We start from the raw sequence: 17,475 nt of genomic DNA on the forward strand, positions 1-17,475 counted from the left end.
CTACAAAGAGGATGAGCTCAGTCCCAATACATCCACAAAAATAAAGTTCATATAGGAGTAGCAATGTTGAGGAGCAAATAAAAACACCTTGAACCAGTAAAAATTGGAGGCTTACCGAATGGCAAGCAATGTGAGCTTGCGGCTGCAAACCCCAGCCAGGGCCTTTAAAATGGTCCTCACAGGGAAAAGGAAGAGGATTCTTGGAGTCTCCACCGAAAACCAAATTGTTAGACCGTATCATAGGAAGAAAACATTCAATAGTGAAGTATGTTTGGTCAGCACACATAAAGGTAAAAAGTGACTTAAAGTACCACCATCACCAGCACCCTATAAGTAGGAGGCTTACCAGAGCATAAATGAACATCAGCAAGTGGCTAAAACCCTAGCCTGGGCCTTTAATTGCTGGGCTGTATAGTAGTCCTACGTATCCTCCGTGTTCAATGGGTACATATAGGGAGTGATAAAGCCCACATAGTGAAGTTCGTTTAAACCATGCGTTTAATAATTAAAAATTGCACTTACAGAGTCACAATGATATAAAACAGAGAGAAGCCAAAATTAACAAAATTACCAAATAATAAACGCAGCAAAAAGTGATGTAGGTCAAACAAATTAGTGCAATGTATATAAATTAATTTGCGCTGAATATTAACTTAGAAAATGCAAATCGTGCTGATAGGTGATTTAAAGAAACTATTAAGTGTCAAATTAATAGGCAAAATAATACAAATAAAGTCCAATTGCACAAAAATACACCAGTGGTTTTCAATGAAACAACACCCAGATCAGTGTGATGATTAAAGGAAGGTGTGATGTGATCTCAAACAACGTGCTCCTGCTTCACAAGTAGAACGCCTCTTCCACATTAACCACAGCTCATGGAAAACAAAAGAGAGAAACTCTCATAGCGCAGCTGAGTATTAAACAATACAAGGAGGATAGATGGTCTCTAGCAATGGCACACTCACGAATCCACCGATTAAAAGCCGCATATAGCAACAATACACCGATCCTTCATTAAGCAGCTCAGCTCATATGATGTTTCCTCTCCTCATTCGAATCCTAGATCGAATCCTAGATCCGTCCCGCTCGTAACTCCTCCCCCACGCGTTACGTCAATAGTCACTTGACTTAGTCATGGGTCACTGCCTGTCCAATCCCCAAGATTCATAAGGACCCACTCAGACCCCCAGGCAGACCCATTATTAATGGAATCCAATCAATAAACTCCCGATTGGGACAGTATGTAGATAAATTCATCCAACCGTTAGTACCACAAACAAGGGCTTATCTAAGGGACACGAAACATCTGATTCAGATTTTGGACACTGTGAAAGTTGATAGATCAGAGAATTATCTACTAGCAACTGCCGATGTGTCCTCGCTCTACACGGTTATCAACCATGTAGAGGCGATTCAAGCATCAAAATGGGCACTAACGAAATTTGGGTCACTTGTGTCTAAGCAAAATAGGTTTGTGTTAAGATGTTTGGCATTCGGCCTACAACACAACTATTTTTGGCACAGACAGAAGTACTATCGGCAATTGAATGGCATTGGCATGGGGGCCAAATACGCACCTAGTGTTGCCAATGTCTTCATGGCAGAGTGGGAGGAAACAGCCATTTATGAAGACCCACCGGATCAATTAATACTCTACAAGAGATTTATTGATGATTGTATTCTTATATGGAGGGGTGACACTGAATCTTTAATCCAATTCTTTAATAAATTAAATTTAAACCAGAAAAATATTGTACTTACATATACTATTGATGAAAAAACTATACAATTTCTGGATTTAGAAATTACACTCGAAGCAGAATTGATTACCACAAAAACGTATTTCAAACCGGTCGAACGGAATAGCTATATACCGGTTGATAGCTGCCACCATGACCCATGGCTAATAAATATCCCGAAAGGCCAATTGGTCAGAATCCGCAGGAATTGCACTGACCCACAGACTTTTTTGGAGCAAGCCAAAATGATTGGGGAAAAGTTTGTGAATAAAGGATACGACGATAGTTTCATACAGACACAAATCCAAAACGTGTTAGAAATACCCAGAGAGACACTAATAGAAGATAGGATAAAAAATAAAGCTATGGATGATCAAGTACCAATTATTTTAAATTATAACGTACAACATAAACAATTGGAAACCATCTTCAAAAGGCATTGGTCTATATTACAGGCGGATAAACAACTACAATGTATACTGCCTAGTATGCCCAGAATAATATATAGACGTGCTCCTTCCCTGAGGGATTTGGTGGCAAAGAATGTACCTGATCCTCCCACCAAATCCAATACTCTAACCTTCTTCCAAGGAAAAGGTTTCTTTCCTTGTAAAAGATGTTTTGCTTGCAAAAAGACCAATTTCAATGGACACAAATGTTCAAGTTTTGTGTCCAATGTTACACAAAAAGAATACCAAATTAAAGATCTAATAACGTGTAGGACGGAGGGAGTAGTGTATGCTTTACAATGTTCATGCTCCCTCCAATATATTGGCCGCACTAAAAGGCCCCTGTGGAAACGTCTTAGGGAGCATGTGCAAAATATTGAAAAGGGCTTCCCTAAACATAATGTGTCACGACACTTTGACCTGTGCCATAATAGGGACCCCAAAGAATTAAAATTTTGGGCCATTGCCAAATATAACCCACATTGGAGGGGTAGCCACATGGTACGGACATTGAGTCAATCTGAATCAAAATGGATTCATGAGATGCGATCCTTATCGCCCAATGGGTAAAAATATTGAATTTGACCTCAATTGTTTCATCTCTGATTATTAAGTGTGTACAAGATGATTCCTCACGTGATGATTTTATCTTTCCATATATTCCTCTCTTTGAAATATTTTAAATATTTTAAATATTTTAATTCTTGAATTTTTTTAAATGGTATGTTGTTATTTATAATTGTATTTTTATTTTTATATAAATGTACTTTATTAGATATATTTATATACATTGTTATACTGCAACTATATCTGCTCATGGATTGATGTAGTGCAGCATTTGCTGGAGTTTTAAGTGCTGTATTTACTGTGGCCACTAGAGGCTGCTATGCATATAAGCATATCCTCAGTTTAATAATGCCACTAGATGTTCTTGGATATTTTTAAACGATGTTTTGAATTATTTTAATAATTATTATTCTTTGTATTAAATTGCCTACATGCACTATGTTAATGAACAGTGTATGATCCTTCGTTTATGCTTGCAATGATGTAAGATGTCTAATACTCCCTCACTGCCAATCCCGTCTCTGCCTGATTCCCACGCTGACTATAAATAACATCAGCGGTGATTGGACAGGCAGTGACCCATGACTAAGTCAAGTGACTATTGACGTAACGCGTGGGGGAGGAGTTACGAGCGGGACGGATCTAGGATTCGATCTAGGATTCGAATGAGGAGAGGAAACATCATATGAGCTGAGCTGCTTAATGAAGGATCGGTGTATTGTTGCTATATGCGGCTTTTAATCGGTGGATTCGTGAGTGTGCCATTGCTAGAGACCATCTATCCTCCTTGTATTGTTTAATACTCAGCTGCGCTATGAGAGTTTCTCTCTTTTGTTTTCCATGAGCTGTGGTTAATGTGGAAGAGGCGTTCTACTTGTGAAGCAGGAGCACGTTGTTTGAGATCACATCACACCTTCCTTTAATCATCACACTGATCTGGGTGTTGTTTCATTGAAAACCACTGGTGTATATTTGTGCAATTGGACTTTATTTGTATTATTTTGCCTATTAATTTGACACTTAATAGTTTCTTTAAATCACCTATCAGCACGATTTGCATTTTCTAAGTTAATATTCAGCGCAAATTAATTTATATACATTGCACTAATTTGTTTGACCTACATCACTTTTTGCTGCGTTTATTATTTGGTAATTTTGTTAATGCTTCATAATTTGATATTTAATTAGCGCTGTAGTACCTATATATTTTTACAGAGCGTATGTCTCGTTATTCTGGGAAATGAGATGGATCGTGTCTGATGTCTGCTGGCTTGTTGGATAAGCTGTCGTGGTCTTGGAATGGGAATATCGTAAACGGTGGTGACCGTTACGCATACTAAGTAAATCTATTCTTATACCTTAAATTGTTTTTACAACTCCCCCTAGTACGGCCGATACTGCATTGGCTGGAGGAAGGGGGTGATCCAGAGGCGTCTCTGCAGCGGCGGCCCGTCCATAAGGGGTGCACGGGCACCACCCCCCTTATCTATGCATCCGGCCCCCAATATCCTATCTGGGGTGCCGGATGCATGGATTACAATTGGGGGAGGGGGGTTCCTTTTAAAGCACATGATTAGAGCCAGAGGCTCTAAAAGGCTCTCCAAGCCCACCCAGTTGTGTGACACTAGCGAATGAATATTCTCTATTGTAACATTAATACTCCTCACGGCCAATCAGGAAGCTGGTCTGAGACCCGTTTAGCAAATGGCCGAAAGAAGACACTACCCTGGCCGCCGGGAGGAGGAGGGAGGAGATGCAAGGAGAGGAGACGCAGAGAAAGCGAGTCGGCCTCCCGTCCGTTGCCTGGTGTAAGTGTTGCGGCACTGCGTCTCTGTCCTGTTAAGTAATCAAGTCATTGGGCCTGCACTGTATTTTAACCTTTCGTACTCCATTCAAATCGGAAAATTTTGGCTTTAGATACATTTCACAATTGTACAGACCTGGACCTCTATATACAGTAGAAATGGTAAATGGAACATAAAGTGAAAAGGGTTAAACTTAGCTGAGACTCCTGTGTCTAGGCTGTGTGTTTGGTGGCCTCACTCTTGTATATTTTATAATTATTATCCATTCTGAACACTTGATTTCTAATTGAGTTTTTAATATGCATGAGGAAGATGCATAAAGTGGTCAAATTTTCCAGTAATAAATAGTGATTTACTCTCTGTCATTCAGCTGAATATTCAGAGCTGTTAAATGAGCAGCGACAAAGACAGCAGAGAAGTATAGTTATTATGGAAATTCTTAATGAAAAGATTTTATGCATAGCAACATTTATGGAGATTTTCATATTTTGGTTTTAAATAATCCTTCTGGATGACAGTGCAACATCAGTGCACAATAAGTGCCTATTATTGCTTGCAGTGACCTTACAACCAGAGACAGCTCTAGGCTTTGTGAGGCCTTAGGCAAAATTTGACATGGGGCCCCACTTACACCCATGATGGGAAAAATAATTCAAGGACAAGAGCCTCTTCCCCACAACCCTGGCTGGTGGTTGTGGGGTCTGCGGGCAGGGGGCTTATTGGAATCTGGAAAACCCCTTTAACAAGGCGGCCCCCAGATCCTGCTTTTTAATAACTACACCTTTTAATGTCATTGACTGAGGGCATGCTGGGTCATTGACGTCACAAGGGGTGGTGTCCCGATATTCACTGGTAGTTAGGGACGCTCTCCTGAGTCAGGGCTCTTAATGCTTCCTGAGGACAGCAGCGTTAAGGTCCCCTGTCCCTCAAAACTGGGGTATTGCATTGGGTAAGTTAGGTGACTGTGAGGCCCCTGTGAGTGCGAGGCCTTAGGTGATCACCTAATTTGCCTAATTAAAGAGCCACCTCTGAACTTTTGAATTGGTAAAATGGTCAAAAGGAGCAATTACTGGTTTGCTTCCAGTACTGGCAGAGTCTTCAGTGGGCACCCTAGTGGGACAGAACTTCCCCTATGATTGAAAGACCTTTTGCTTTAATTACAGGCTTTAGTCTGTTGGGGATGTCTTTACTAACTTTGCACATCTAGACTTTGCAATATTTGCCCACTCTTCTTTGTAGAACTGCTCAAGTTCAGTTACATTTTATGGTGATTGTTTGTGGACTTCAGTCTTCAAGTCATTCCACAGATTTCCAATGTGGTTTAGTTCTGGGTTCTGACTAGTCCATGCAAGGGACATCACCCTTTTCTCCCTGCCCTGAAATTGGGGGCCCCATGATGGCACTGAGAGTGATAGATACACAGGGGAGGCAGTCTGCCTTCTACCTACTTGATGTCTGTTTACCTTCACTGTCATCATTGTAGGGGCCCCAGAGCATTACTTTGCCCAGGGGCCCATGATGCTATCAAGAAGGCCCTGGTTGTACCAAATACCTTCTGTAACGGTCACCACCGTTTACGATTTCCCTTTCATCAGTCACGACAGCTTATCTGACACTCCACAATCTAGCAGACATCAGACATCCCATTTCCCCAGAAATAACAAGACAAGCTCCGTTCTCTGAGTCAAAATGTATGAACACTTTTAATGGTAACTTAGCTTTCTTATATACAGTTTTAGAAACCAAGTGAACAATGAATCAACTCCACCCACACGGCACTTCAATCACATTCTTTTACATAATAACATTCAGAGGAGTTAATTATCCCCCAGACGTTACGTCTCCGGCAAGTTCCCCTCACCTGCATAATACACATTCCTTAAGTCAGACGTCTGACCTTTACACTGCTAACTCACAACACATATCTATCCTCAATAGCATTTTCACACAAAACAGTGGCATTAGCATCTCACAATGGACAATGGAATGCAATCACAGCGTTCATCACTACAGTAGCAGACTTAGCATATCAACAGCCTGTGCTACACAGAGGAATTAGTCATTATTGACCGGTTGTGGGTCAGCATGAAATCACTTGAATATCTCAAGATATCCTGCAATATGAATTATCAGTTATCAGTCACATCTCATGTACTTTATAATTAATATTTCCCAGTCACCTTATGCCCAAAAGGGGCACATGGGGACCCTAGACACAAGAGTCATTAGTGACGCTGGCACAGGAGTACCCCCCATCCTCCAAAAGTCTCTGGGTGTCATGGGTCATTCTGTGAGGCCGCGTACATACGGTCAATCCAAACCGATGAGAATGGTCCGACGGTGCCGTTTCCATCGGTTCACCGCTGAAGTGGCCTGACAGTCTGATGTGCGTACACACCATCATTCCAAAAACCGATCGGGTCAGAACGCGGTGACGTAAAACACACGACGTGCTGAAAAAAACGAAGTTCAATGCTTCCAAGCATGCGTCGACTTGATTATGAGCATGTGCGGGTTTTGAACCGATGCTTTTCTGTACTAACCATCGGTTTGGACCGATCGGTCAGCGGTCCATCGGTTCGATTTTAAAGCATGTTTTAAAATTTTGGACCGAAGGACAACAGACCGATGGGCCATACACACGGTCGGTTTGGACCGTTGAAACTGAACTTCGGTCCATTCTCATCGGTTTGGAACGACCGTGTGTACGTGGCCTCACACCTTCCACTTCTTAATAATATAGACAGGAAGAATGTGACCTGGCACAACCACCGTGACAGGCCTCAGTCCCTATTGTATAACATACAGAAAGAACATTGGGACTCTAAATGAGGCATGTCACGATAAATAATACATGAATGATAAATAAAAATGATATTTATTGAACAAAAAAAATTTAGACATTCCATTAGCATCCATAATATAGTTTCAAAAAAGGTAAAGCTACTAGAGAGCCAACATCTAAAAAAATGTACATGAGTAAAATAAATTCATCTTGCAATAGTACATAATGGTATATACATACACAGCTTGTCCACTCATCAGGAGTATGGTACAAGAGATCTCTATGAATGTAAGTAAAAAATATTATAATGACTAATGGTTCCCCAGGAGGGGAAAAAAAAGGGGACAAAAAGCCTAAATACTTACACGTCAGCTCAAAGATCGCCCAGTGTCTAAAAGAGGGGGTATGGGCTTCATATATTTATCGTGACACACCTCATTTAAAGTCCCATTGTTCTTTCTGTATGTTTCTTAATAATATACATCACTGTGCTTCTAGGCATTGATAAAGCCTTTGATTTTTTTTGTATCTATCTCCTGATATGTGCCCGGATTTACTCCCGTTGCCGCCCCAAACACACACACACACACACCACCATTCTCGTCCTTTATCGATGACTGTTACAAAAGATCAATTAAAAACATATTTCCACACACGAGAACACTGAAAATACTCTGTAAAGCAGAAAATGCCCTTTAAAGAATATAGCAGTAAGAAACTCTCTAAACATTTTTAGTTCTAAACTTTCTTATGGCAAACTCATCGGCACGTAAAGAAAGTTCAGTCTTTCTCGTACGATTCTCAGCGGGTTTTCGGGCATGCTTGTTTGATAAAAGACGTGCGACCGTACAGTAAAAACCTCTGTGCCCACTAATTGCAGCCTCTGTGCCCATGAATGCAGCCTCTGTGCACACTAATTGCAGCCTCTGTGCCCATAAATGCAGCCTCTGTGCCCACTGATTGCAGCCTCTGTTCCCATGAATGCAGCTTCTGTGCCCACTAATTGCAGCTTCTGTGCCCATGAATGCAGCCTCTGTGCCCACTAATTGCAACCTCTGTGCCCACTGATTGCAGCCTCACCATTTCCTGAATAACACGCAGTGCTCCCCTCCCTCTGTCCTCCAGCGCTCGGATGTCACAGAGCTAGGTCTGTGTGTGCAAGGTCCCGCCCCCCCTAGACCAGTTTGTGTGATAGGTGGAACACTGATTCAATCTACTATCACACAAGCTGGTCTAGAGGGGGCGGGACCTTGCACACACAGACCCAGCTCCGTGACATCCGAACACCGGAGAGAGAGAGGGGAGCGATGCAGCCAGGACCGCCCCTGCACCCACTGCCGCCCCAAGGTCTGGCCTCAGTGACCTTGTCAGGAATAGGGCCCGGAGATCTTTTAACAGTGCCTTCCCACCCATAGTTGAAAATTTGCTTTGGATGCATTACCAGGGACTGAAATGTTATTTTGGGGAGAAAAAGCTGGAGTTCTGCTTTAACCACTTGACAACTGGGCACTTAAACCCCCTTAACCACTACAGCCCCGGACCATATTGCTGGTCAATGACCGGGCCCCTTTTTGCGATTCGACACTGCATCGATTTAACTGACAATTGCGCCGTCATGCGACGTGGCTCGCAAACAAAATTGGCGTCCCTTTTTCCCACAAATAGAGCTTTCTTTTGGTGGTATTTGATCACCTCTGCCATTTTTATTTTTTGCGCTGTAAACAAAAATAGAGCGACAATTTTGAAAAAAAATGAATATTTTTTACTTTTTGCTTTAATAAATATCCCCAAAAATATATAAAAAAACATGTTTTCCTCAGTTTAGGCCGATACGTATTCTTCTACATATTTTTCAAAAAAAAAATCACAATAAGCGTTTATTGATTGGTTTGCGCAAAAGTTATAGCGTCTACAAAATAGGGGATAGTTTTATGGCATTTTTATTAATATATTTTTTTTTACTAATAATGGCGGCGATCATCGATTTTTATTGGTACTGCGACCTTATGGCGGACACTTCGGACACTTTTGACACATTTTTGGGACCATTGGCATTTTTATAGCAATCAGTGCTATAAAAATGCATTGATTACTATAAAAATGCCACTGGCAGGAAAGGGGTTAACACTAGGGGGAGAGGAAGGGGTTAATTATGTTCCCTGGGTGTGTTCTAACTGAAGGGGGGTGGGACTGACTAGGGGAAATGAAAGATCGCTGTTCATACAATGTATGAACAGCGTACAGTCATTTCTCCCCCTGACAGGACCGGGAGCTGTGTGTTTACCGGGAGCTGTGTCGGTTTCTGCTATTCCTCCCGAGTATGGCGATACCACATGTGTGAGACTTTTACACAGCGTGGCCACATACAGAGGCCCAACATGCAGGGAGCAACTCGGGCGTTCTGGAGCACCCAGGCAAATTCTGACATTTCTCTCCTACATCTAAAAATAATCATTTATTTGCTAGAAAATTACATAGAACCCAAAAACATTATATATATATATATTTTTTAGCAAAGACCCTAGAGAAAATACAATGGCGGTCGTTGCAACTTTTTATCGCGCATGGTATTTGCACAGCAATTTTTTGGGGTAATAAAACTGTTTTGTGCTTTTAAAAAGTTAGCCCAATGTTTTTGCATACTATGAAAGTTGCACCGAGTAAATAGATACCCGACATGTCACCCTTCAAAATTGCACACGCTTGTGGAATGGCGCCAAACTTTGCTACTTAAAAATCCCCATAGGTGACGCTTTAAATATTTTTACTGGTTACATCTTTTTGGTTGGAGAAAACGTCTAGGGCCAAAATTATTGCTCTCACTCTAACGTTCACATCGATACCTCGCATGTGTAGTTTGAACACCGTTTTCATATGTGGGCGGGACTTACGTGTGCGTTCGCTTCTGTATACGAGCACAGGGGCGCTTTAAAAGGAACAGGGGCGCTTTAAAAAAAAAAAATTATTGTTAATTTTACTTTATTTTAGTTTGACACGTTTTTCCCCAAAAATAAAATGTTTTGATCACGTTTATTCCTATTACAAGGAATGTAAACATCCCTTGTAATAGGAATATAGCATGACAGGTCCTCTTTACAGTGAGATATGGGGTCAATAAGACCCCACATCTCACCTCTAGGCTGGGAAGCCTGAAATACAAAAATAAAAAAAACGATCCTGTCTTTGACGGGAGGGAGGGACGTCCCCTTTCGCCTGCTGTAAGAACGATCAAGAGGTAGAACAGCCGCCATGATTGTTCTTATGGTGTAGAGAATCGCCGGCTGAAAAAGGTGATATCTGATGCCTGTAGCTGCACCCATCATTCAGATATCCCTGCACAAATTCAAGGACGTCATATGACGGCCGGCGGGCGGGAAGTGGTTAAAATGTTTTTTTTTTCCTGAGTATTTTCGGGGTATGCCAGAGTATTTTCTGGGTATTGGAGAGAATTGGTCGGGTATTGCAGAGTATTGGCCCTGTATTGCAGAGTATTGGCCGTGTATTGCAGAGTATTGGCCGGGTATTTCAGAGTATTGGCCGGGTATTTCAGAGTATTGGTCGGGTATTTCAGAGTATTGGTCAGGCATTTCAGAGTATTGGTCGGGTATTTCAGAGCATTGGCCGGGTATTGCAGAGTATTGGCCGGGTATTGCAGAGTATTTGCCGGGTATTGCAGAGTATTGGCCGGGTATTGCAGAGTATTGGCCGGGTATTGCAGAGTATTGGCCGGGTATTTCAGAGTATTGGCCGGGTATTTCAGAGTATTGGCCGGGTATTTCAGAGTATTGGCCTGTGTATTTCAGAGTATTGGCCTGTGTATTTCAGAGTATTGGCCTGTGTATTTCAGAGTATTGGCCGGTGTATTGCAGAGTATTGGCCGGTGTATTGCAGAGTATTGGCCGGTGTATTGCAGAGTATTGGCCGGTGTATTGCAGAGTATTGGCCGGTGTATTGCAGAGTATTGGCCGGTGTATTGCAGAGTATTGGCCGGTGTATTGCAGAGTATTGTCCGGTGTATTGCAGAGTATTGTCCGGTGTATTGCAGAGTATTGTCCGGTGTATTGCAGAGTATTGTCCGGTGTATTGCAGAGTATTGTCCGGTGTATTGCAGAGTATTGGCCGGTGTATTGCAGAGTATTGGTCGGTGTATTGCAGAGTACTGGTAGGGGTATTGCAGAATACTGGTAGGGGTATTGGCCGGTGTATTGCAGAGTATTGGCCGGGGGGATTGCAGAGTACTGGCCGGGGTATTGCAGAGTACTGGCCGGGGTATTGCAGAGTACTGGCCGGGGTATTGCAGAGTACTGGCCGGGGTATTGCAGAGTACTGGCAGGGGTATTGCAGAGTACTTGCAGGGGTATTGCAGAGTATTTGCAGGGGTATTGCAGAGTATTGCAGGGAAGGAAGAGTATTGCACAGGGTTTTGCAGGGGGTATTGCAGGGATGGCTGAGTATGGATGGCTGGATCTGTGACTGCAATTGTCACAGCACTGCTGACACCCGCACTGTCCCTCTCACATTGTACCGATCGGTACAGAGAGGGGAGGGAGGAACCGGCATCATCAAATGTTTGTTTACATGTGATCGCTCCGTCATTGGTCTTCAAGTGGATAATTATAAATAAACCCTAATACATGCTCTTTTCCTTGGGATTCTTCTGCTATTCCTCTGTAAGGCCTCTGCACATGCTCAGACACATAGGATGACTGCTTTACATATAGGCTGTAGTACTCTGTTACAATTTTTATTTCTTTGAGAATTTAGGATAGAATGAGAACTCTTACTAAGCTCTGGACTGCTTTTAATTAGAACAAAACCTATCCTTTCTACAAGATGAAAAATGAATGCCTAATTAGTCGTTAAAGCTACTGTGAAAAAGAATCATGTAAAAGCAACACACTGGAATGTAGATTTAATATAGCTTTTGTTGATGAATAAGTAATGAATTCAGAAAAGCAGATTATGCTGTAGAACTTGCCTCATTTTCTAGGCTCTGAGCTGCTCAAACATTTCTTGCCCAGCACAGCCAAATAGTTCTCCTGCCATGAATTATTAAAACCACCCATAAAGTCTTTTGAGAAACAATGTACTAATGCTGTTTTGTGCGCATTCCTCAAGACCAGGCAAGGAGGGGCAACTCATTACACATTCACGTTTGTTTGCTACAGTTACACCAAGAGGTCTATACAGTATATAAAGCAGTAAATGGGACTTTCACCAAATATTATCTGATGGAGAATCAATCACTGTCATTTAAAGCACATGGACCTGAAAGATTCTCCACCAGAGAATGTTTGCTGAAAGCAGGGCCGATCCGCCCTATAGGCTCACTATGCAAGCCGCTTAGGGCCCCACAAAGCTGCGGAGGGCCCCCCAAATTACTAGAGGCCCCTCACAACGCTTCTCAACTCGCTGGCTGCATGGGAGAAGAGGTAAAAAGTCAGCACCTCCCGCTTCTCACTTTAATGTAAAATGTAATTTCCGACAGCAGAAACCCCCCGCCCCCTCCCCCATTTTGCTTAGGGCCCCAGGGAGGTCAGGATCGGCACTGGCCGAAAGTCCAATTCACTGCTTTATAAATAGACCCCATTTGACTCCTTCACTGACTTTTTGAGTATTGATTTTAGATTTCTTAAAGCTGTAGTAAACCCTCCGAAAGAAAAACAATTTTAACAATATTTTATAAGAACTATTCATTTAGATTAAAATGGGCACTATGAGTAAGCATAAAAATAGTTCTTACTGTAAATATTATATTTATCCGAAATGCTGCTTCTTCATATTAGCCGGCGCCATCTCAACTGTGGTCTTCCGTGTCTGAATTATTATTTATTTTCGCCTGCAGTACATTTTGGTCTCCGTAATCCCGCGAATGCGCAGTAATAGCATCCCTCCATCAGTGTCTCCTCAACCCTGTGATGTTGCGAGGATCCTCTTGGGAAAGAAATAGGAGAAAGCATTGTGGGATGTCGGGGCTGACGTCAACAACAAGAAATGATGCAGCCCTCACATAGACACAGCATTATACCGGCAGGTTCTCGGCTTGCTGGAAAGATAGAAGATACGGTGCATGCGCGGGCAACGTCATTACAAACTAATATAGCGAAAACTCGCAAGGCATGCAGGTAAAGACAACATTATATATGGCAAATAATTTTAAACATTGCAATTGCTAATATAATAGAAAGTCATAAGAATGGGTATACAACCGCTTTAAACATAGTTCAATTATGAACTATAATGATGTACAATAACACAGTGAGCTTTATTGCTGATCTGTGCACAGGCGTGCATGGGGGTCACAAATTGAGACATGGAGCTCTGGGGTGCATTGGAGTCGTGGGTCACACAGGGGAGCACCGGGGCCACTAAATAACACAGGATGCTCTAGGGTGCACTGGAGTCATGGGGCACAAAGGGCTGAACCAGGGTCATCAAATGACACAAGGTGCTCTGGGGTCCACCGGAGTCATGGGGTACACAAGGGTGCACCAGGGTCACAAAATTACACAGGATGCTCTGGGGTGCACTGGAGTCATGGGGCACAAAGGGGTGCACTGGGGTCACAAGATGCCACATGGCTAGCTCTGAGTTGCACTGGAGTCATGGGGAACAAAGAGGTGCACCAGGGTCACAAAATGACACAAGTGGCTCTACGGGGCACTGGAGTCATGGGGCACAAAGGGTGCACCAGGGGCATAAAATAGCTCGTGACTTCAATGCAATCTAGAAGCACAAAGGGTGTACCAGGGTCACAAAATTACACAAGTGGCTCTAGGGTGCACTGAAGTCATGGGGTACAAAGGGTGTACCAGGGTCACAAAATTACACAAGTGGCTCTAGGGTGCACTGAAGTCATGGGGTACAAAGGGTGCGCCAGGGTCACAAAATGACACAGATTGCTCTGGGGTGCACTAAAGTCATGGGGCACATAGTGGTGCACTGGGTCACAAAATGACACCGGATGCTCTGGGGTGCACTGGAGTTATGGGAAACACAGGGGTGCACTGGGGTCACAACATGACACAGGATGCTCTGGGTTGCACTAAAGTCATGGGGCACATAGGGGTGCACCTGGTAACAAAATGACACTGAATGCTCTGGGGTGCACTGGAGTTATGGGAAACACAGGGGTGCACTGGGGTCATAAAATGACACAGGATGCTCTGAGATGCACCGGAGATAAAGTTTACACAGGGACACTGGGCTCCCAAGATGAAACATGGGACACTGGGTTGCCCAGGAGGTCTCTTGGAGTCACAGGAGCAGGTAAGGGTAGAAGCAGGGCTAAAGCAAAATGCCTTGCTTGAACACCAACCCATACATTGCTGTGCAATTTGAAGCCATGCCAATCACGAAAGCTTTATTCTGATTATCTGTGGCTGCAATCAGTATGACTTGTCTTTAGACTGACTGTGGTTCCAGCACTCTGAGTGAAACCTGGAAATGTCCGTGGTCACTCACTAGAAAGGAGATCCAGTGCTTGATACCTTAGGACATGGGTGCTCAACCTGTGGCTCTCCAGCTGTTGCAGAACTACAAGTCCCATCAGGCCTCTGCCTTTAGGCGTCATGCTTGTAACTGTCAACCTTGCAATGTCTCATGGGACTTGTAGCTGGAGAGCCACAGGTTGAGCACCCATGCCTCAGGAGGTGAATGTGATAGGGATTTAATGAAATAGTTATAATACTCTTATAACCACAAACACCTTTAAACAAATATTGACTCATTATTAACTGGTGTATATAAGGGACTATGCCAGTCCATAGTAATACAGTATGTATATGAGTTTACACCTACATCTATTCTACATTGCGAAGGAAATTAGCCTTGTTGCAATTAGACATTATTCATGATTGCATTGTTAATATTCTTCTCTTTCCCTATATGAGTACAGCAATGATGTAGTTACTCTGTTTATGGTCAAATTTCTTTTGTAGTCTTAACCCTTTCATAACTAGAAGTCATAAATAGTTATCGCAGAAATCGCATGTGTTGTGTTGTCTTGTATGTGTGCTTTTTTAAATTATATGATAACAAAAGCACAAAAAAAAGGTTTTTAATTTTACATTTCTTCTGTTTTTTATATAATGTTTTTTCCAATGTATTTGTTCATGCTGGATAAACAGTATCATTTTTATTAAAGCGGTAGTAAACTCTGTAGGAAAAAAAATGTTTCCACCTGCAAGGCAATATCATAATGTGCTAGTATGCACCGCATACTAACACATTTTGAAAGGTTTACCTTAAAATGAAGCCCTCCAAACGGTGCCCCTGAAAGACGTAATCTTGTTACGAAACGCGTGCGACGTGCTGATGTCAACTACTGTTTTCTCGTTTACCCAGACGGACGGGTTTGTCCGATTGTGCACCGGCCGGCACATCGGACTTAAGGCTTTCCAATTCAAGTACTTTTGTAAGTGTGTTTTTATTACTTTTTAAACAATAAATCTAAATAATTTTACACTATCGGAGCCTTTATTCCCAACATACTCTGCACCCGCATACGAGTCTGAAACATCCATTGTGGGATCTGATCAACAACGAGGCGAGCTGGAGGTGCTTTTGGAAATAAGCTGTGATATTTGTATACCTTCCCTGATCCTCTGTAATGGGGGGTCACGGAGCTCCGGTAAGTGGTGATTCTTTCCATTGGTGGCGGCACTCAGTATTACACAATTTTTCCCCAGTTTAAAGATTTTCGTTTATGGACAGATCACAAACAATTTGCACGGGTGGACTGTCATTTAATTTAAGATTAACTTAATTTATGGACTATACCTTGTATTGGACAGTTTATGAATTTAATTTATGACACTTTATGCATTTATTTATTCACATGAATTACATTATTGGATATTCACTGTTATTCTTCCTTAAAGGGTCACTAAAGGATTTTTTTTAGCTAAATAGCTTCCTTTACCTTACTGCAGTCCTGGTTTCATGTCCTCATTGTTCGTTTTTGCTTTGATGTTGCTGTAATTCCTCTCTGTTCTGGGCACTTCCTGGTTGTCTGTTTCCTGATCACCACAGTACTGGGAGATTTCTCACTGTGGTGACTAATCAAGGAGGTGTGATTACTGTGTGTCTAAAACTCCTCAGCACCAATCCAGTTTCGTTTTCCAAACCATCACTGCCCTCTATTGGCTCTTTGTCTCTGTACATCAGAGAACCAGGAAACAACAGCAAAAATGAAACTAAACTGTAGGTACATTATATGATTTGTTTTTATCTATTTTTAATCATTTGTAAAAGGAATCAGTTAACTATTATGTCTCTATACCCTGTAAACAGTAATTTCAGCTAAAAAAAATGTATTCTTTAGTGACCCTTTAAATCACGTATGTCTTAGGTTTGTTGTGTTCCACATCACTTCACTATAGGGCGTTCATTAGAGCTTTATCCATTTGCTCTTAGGTAACGCAATTCTATACATTTTCTTCTACAAAGTGTTAGTTGCTGGCACTGAAATGGGGGCATTTATAAATGTATCCCCAGCATGAAGCATTCATTTCCAGGTTGTTATATATTAAAGTGGAGGTTTACCCAAATACTCAATTTTTAACATTAGATTGAGGCTCGTTTTGTGAAGGGGAATCGGGTGTTTTTTTTTAAATCAAAGCAGTACTTACCGTTTTAGAGATAGATCTTCTCCGCCGCTTCCGGGTATGGGCTGCGGAACTGGGTGTTCCTATTTGATTGACAGGCTTCCGACGGTCGCATACAGCGCGTCATGATTTTCCGAAAGTAGCCGAACGTCGGTGCGCAGGCGCCGTATAGAGCCGCACCGATGTTCGGCTTCTTTCAGCTACTCGTGACGCGATGTATGCGACCGTTGGAAGCCTGTCGGAAGCCTGTCAATCAAATAGGAATGCCCAGTCCCGAAGACCATACCCGGAAGCGGCGGAGAAGATCGCTCTCTAAAAGGGTAAGTACTGCTTCGATTTAAAAAAAAACACCCGATTCCCCTTCACAAAACGAGCTTCAATCTAATGTTAAAAATTGTTTTTCGGGTGAACTCCTGCTTTAATAAACTAGAAATACATTAAAAGCAAGCTTACATGTGGGGTACCCCACTCCTACATGAATGGTGATTGACATATAAGGCTGCTCTCAGTTTACATTCT

The sequence above is a fragment of the Rana temporaria genome, chromosome 5 (genome assembly GCF_905171775.1).
Source record: "Rana temporaria chromosome 5, aRanTem1.1, whole genome shotgun sequence".
Lineage (NCBI taxonomy): Eukaryota > Metazoa > Chordata > Amphibia > Anura > Ranidae > Rana > Rana temporaria.